The 5,350-nt window shown below is 29.6% G+C and overlaps 1 long non-coding RNA gene across 1 annotated transcript in view; it reads right to left on the reverse strand.

The window, feature by feature from the left end:
- The window catches only part of LOC119190005, an 11,219-nt gene continuing 5,869 nt past the window's right edge, over window positions 1-5,350 (reverse strand). The window contains exon 2 of the long non-coding RNA XR_005112714.1: window positions 1-750. This is a non-coding gene — a long non-coding RNA (uncharacterized LOC119190005). The remainder of the gene's footprint in view (window positions 751-5,350) is intronic.

Consider the following 5,350-nt stretch of genomic DNA (forward strand, 5'->3'; position numbering starts at 1 on the left):
TTGGACATCAAAAAACGACAAACTGCACCAGCAATATATGGTACAGACTTATGTTGGAATATATTCTCGTTAGGTATAGAAATTTCTATAAAGTTAGTTTCATTACATTGAAGACTATCAGTGTATGAACCATATTTTTGGTGGCTGACTAAATGTTTTAATGTTCCCAACATTTTGTCATCATCATCAGAACAATTAGTGTATAAAGATTTACCGGTAGTAATGTTGTTAATCAACAAGGTTTTAAAAGCCGATACAAAATGAGTACAATTAGGATTTGTACTAAAATTACCATGTGCCCTTATTTGACCAAAAAAGTTTTCTATCGGATCTTGATTAAGACGTCTAAGACTTAAAAATTTAACACCATCAATTCTCAGCAGATCTGACCACAAATGTTTTATTGTTTTTATATTATGTTCAAAATGCTTCAGTGATAAAGGCTTCCTTTCCCTTTCATTGGAAGCGTCAAAGCGCATTGAAGCTAGCTTTTTCACAGCATCATTCCAGAATGCAATGTGCTCCGAATTATATGAAAGAGCATGTTTTAACTTATTCCCATAATGACCAAAACCATTTAAACTATCAAACAAATTATTTATAAAAAGAAGAATTTCTGCTGTGAACAAACCATTTCCAATGTCTTCATTTAAACTTATGTAATCATGATCCTGGAGATAGCAGAGACTTCATCTGGATTTCTAGTGATGTAGCCACTTGCCGGCTAAAAACTTGGGCTGCAAATTTGACCTGAAATGTTAATAATATAAATAATATATTAGTAAATTAATAAATGAACGATTTTAATCATGGTATGATTATTTAATCTGTTATGAGCTTAAAGATATTTAATTAAATGGCCCAAAGAAATTGATATTCTGGCCAATACTTTCACAAGAATACGGCAATTTAACATATTATATTAAGGTTTTTTTATGACAATTGTTGTACATTATGCCAATTTCAAGTTGGGGAAAGTGGTTAATTTAATCACAGAATACGATTTATTGGAAACATGAAAGGAAAAGGATCAGTAATGATGATATAATTTTATTTCCTGATGATAGTACGGTACTATTCTCTGAGAAAACTCAGTTATTACTAGAGGCTAGAGTAAATAAGGCATTAGAGGACATTGTGAATTGGCTTACAGAAAACCATTTATAAATTAATTTAAAGTAAAACATCTTATTTTTGAAATTAAACTAATTTTCGGATTCTATCGCGGTGTTCGTTTTTTATTTTCTCCCGACGTTTTTGCAGCCTTCATGGTCATGATCCCCCGTGACCATGAAGGCTGCAAAAGTCTTCGAAACGTCGGGAGAAAATAAAACTGAACTACCTGAAAATTAGTTTAATCAATGTCTAACATTCGCGTAAATATAAGAAATCATTATCTTATTTTTTTTTTTCAAGAATAGGTCAGCAACTAAATTGCTTTCTATAAATTATCACTTACAGGCAGAATCCATACGATTTTTAGGGCTCAGGTGTACTGCAACTTAAAACTCAGGATTAAATGTTCATCTGTAACTAACATTGTAAATTACGTAGTTAGTGACAGTTAAGAATTAAATAATCATGATATTTCTGCCTAAAAGTCATATTAAACAAATATCCATGATTATATTATTTACGTTCACTTCAACTAATAAACTAACACACTACCAATACATTTAATTACAAACTGTGAAAATACCTAAAAGCAAAAAATAACTACATTACTATTTATATAGAAATTTCAATAAAAGAAACCTACATATATTATGTACACTAAATATTATAGCAAACGAAATAAAAATGCCACCTAACAATACAGCTCTATTAGATAAGAGCGGTATCTGCATGGGTCCAAGAATATAATATAATAAATTACAAGTTGTATTGTAAACATAGAAAACATAGATATATTTAAACGTAAATTAAAAACCTTTTTAATTGATAAGACATATTATTATATAAGAGAATATTTACAGGAATAATTTTGTGTAACAATTTGTAACAACTGTGATAGATTATATTATATTATCATACCTACCTAATGCTATACTATATTAATATACTATATTAATATTAAATTGTTATTTTAGCTTAACTTTATATTGTAATTTTTGCACGTCATTCGCCTAAATATGGTAAGACGCTATGTTATAAAATACACCACCTAATACTTAAGGTACCCATATTTGCAAAATAAATGAATTGATTCATTGATTGATATGGTAACGAAATTAAATAAAGAAATCTGATTATGGATATGTCGGAGATAAGCCAGTATCCACGTGTTCGGAGTCCATTATAATGAAAACACAAACTTAATATTGGTTGGTTTATTCTCTCTTGATCTTGGAACACAAGTGAAGTGAATTTAAAATGACCAGGCTTTATATAATCCAATTGAGTCATAGTGAATTTAACTGCAACTTCCTTTTTAGAAAAATAATTAAAATTACTGTACAATAAATCGTAGGTTATAGCTGAATATTCAAAATTAATATTATAATGAATTTTACATAATTAGATATAATATTACTTTACATAAATAACTTTTAAGTAAGCAAACTATTATTTTACATTATTTTCTAACAGATGCCGCTATTAACAAGGTGTGAATATTTTTACTTATAGATTAAAACAATGATATAGAAATCAGGATAATATTAACAATTCTAATTGAATTTACTTTAGACGTTTAGATTACATAAACAATTAAATAATGATATAAATAAATATCCATTATTTTCCAAACACTCAAATAGTCAATACAGTTTCTAATTTATTCTGAAACTTAATAAATAACAGAATTGCGGTTGTAAATACTTATTTAAATATCATTCTTTAATATTCTAGACTTTTTCATAATAATATAATCACTAAATATAAATTTGCGCCCATAGATACGATGCGAGAATACGAAAGGCGATTACGATGCTATTGGGAAACATCTCGATAATGTAGATTGGGAAAAGGTACTTGGTCACAACGGCGTCAATGATATGCTCACTAAATTCTACGGTATTTTACATGAGACTATCCAACTTTATGTACCTAAATTTAAACTAAGAAGTAATAAGTATCCGGTTGGGTTTAATCGCAACCTCATATGTATGTTGAGAAAAAAAATAAGTTTCGGCAATGCTATAAATTTTTAAGAACCCGTTAAATGGAATAGAATTTAAATTACTCAGAGAGAGTTGCAGATCCTTATTAAATAAATGTTATAATACATTATCTTGAAAGTATAGAAGATAATATTTAAAAATTTTTATAATCATTTTTGGTCATTCATCAAGGCCAAAAGAAGAGGATCTTGCTTTCTCCCAGCTTCGATGTCCGATGGTAATCAAGTTAGTTCCAAAGAAGTTGAAATATGTAATATGTTTGCTTCGCACTTTGCATCAGTGTACGAGAAAGATACTAATGGAGTCGAATGTCGATGCTAACCCGAATTTTTCTTATCATTTCATGGATAGCTGTGCGAGTTACTCCTCGGACTTGGACTCGTAGTTTTACGTCGTTGCACATCACACTTAATGAAGTTTCACGTAAACTTAAGACTCTTGATATAAGCAAAGGTTCTGGCCCAGACAATATTCCACCAAATTTTATTGTTGCATGAACAAGAAATCTGACTAGTCCACTTTGTAAAATCTATAAAAATCACTGAAAACCGGAATTTTTCCAAAGAAATGGAAGGTAGCTAGAGTGGTGCCGATACACAAGTCGGGCAATAACACATTAATGTCCAACTATCGACCGATTTCTATTTTTTACTATGGCAAAATTGTTTGAATTTGTAGTATTTCCATATCTGGAAGCTTACTTCAAACCATTTTTAACTGAACACCAACATGGTTTTGTTAAATTTCGCTCAACAAGCACTAATTTGGTCTCTTTTACTGAGTTGCTTTCAGAAGTCTTAGACAATAACATGCAAACTGATGTAATATATACAAATTTCAGTAAGGCTTTTGACAACGTTTTTCACGAACTCTTGCTGCAGAAGTTATCCGGTATGGGTACTCTTGGCACATGTATGAATGGTTTCAATCTTATCTTACTGGTCGCACTTACCATGTGGTTCTTAATGGTTTTAGTTCAATTTCCATCATATTGCTTCTGGGGTGCCCACAGGGCTCCCATTTGGGACTGTTATTTTAATATTTTCATAAATGACATTATCAATTGCTTGCATCATTCCACACCTTTCATGTTTGCTGATGACCTAAAGATCCTGAAGTCCATTAATTCTCCCGACGATGTCAAATTGTTACTGAGCAATTTAGAGGACTCATTCATTAGAGGATTCCACATATGGAATATATAATTAAAAAAGCATCTAGTTTGTTAGGCTTCGTTATAAGAAATGGAAAATGTTTAGTTTGTTATAGTTGATTATTAAGGTATTGCATTAGTATTTTAAGGTAGCCCACCACCACTCACCCCCCGCTAAGCTACGACCCTGGTGCACAGCTGTCTAATAAATTGTCGAACAATGTGAAAGACAGTGATACTTTTAATAATTTACTTAAGGTTATAGCTTAAGGTCCATTTTTCATACATTTTGTTTCACCTTTAATCTGGGTAACTAAACAAGTATTGACAAGTAAAGAATTTAAATTCACGTCTAGTTAGTGATTAGTTCTCGCAGTTGAAGAAAAACGTAAAAATAATTAATATGCATGGATATTTCGGCCTTTAAAATTTCGTCGTATTAAACAAAATGTATGAAAAATGGACCTTAAGCTATAACCTTAAGTTATATTATCGCGAAGAGTAACAAAGACTAACTAATATTGTTGCTTTAAGTGATAAATGCATGCATCTCATTATAAGTGTTCTTTAAATCTATAAATAATATATTTTTTTACATGATTCTGTATGATGAATATACATAAAGTTTTATTTATTATGTCATGGTTAAAAGAACAAGGATGGATTTCAAGTAAAATAAGGCGGTGATATAAGGTAGATGTATCATATTTGGCACACGACATGACATTATGGGAATATAGATTTAAACCGAATTGAAAAAATAGACTGATTGTTTAAAAATACTCTACACTTTATAGAAAAATCATAAAGATAACTCAAAAAGCCCAAAATAATAATTTCATAAATAACTCCAAAAATAAGTTTAAAGCTGCATGGCAAATAATTAACAAATTCATACTACAAGTATCAAGAGTCAATAACGAACATAAAAATAATCACATATACAAATCTCACAGACAATGCATAGATGAATTTATTTATTATTTTGTTAATATTATTGAAAACAACATAACATTTATGAATAATGAATATATTATTATACAAAAGTAATATGAAGAATTTTTGTTAATATTGT

This window comes from Manduca sexta, chromosome 21, assembly GCF_014839805.1.
Source record: "Manduca sexta isolate Smith_Timp_Sample1 chromosome 21, JHU_Msex_v1.0, whole genome shotgun sequence".
Lineage (NCBI taxonomy): Eukaryota > Metazoa > Arthropoda > Insecta > Lepidoptera > Sphingidae > Manduca > Manduca sexta.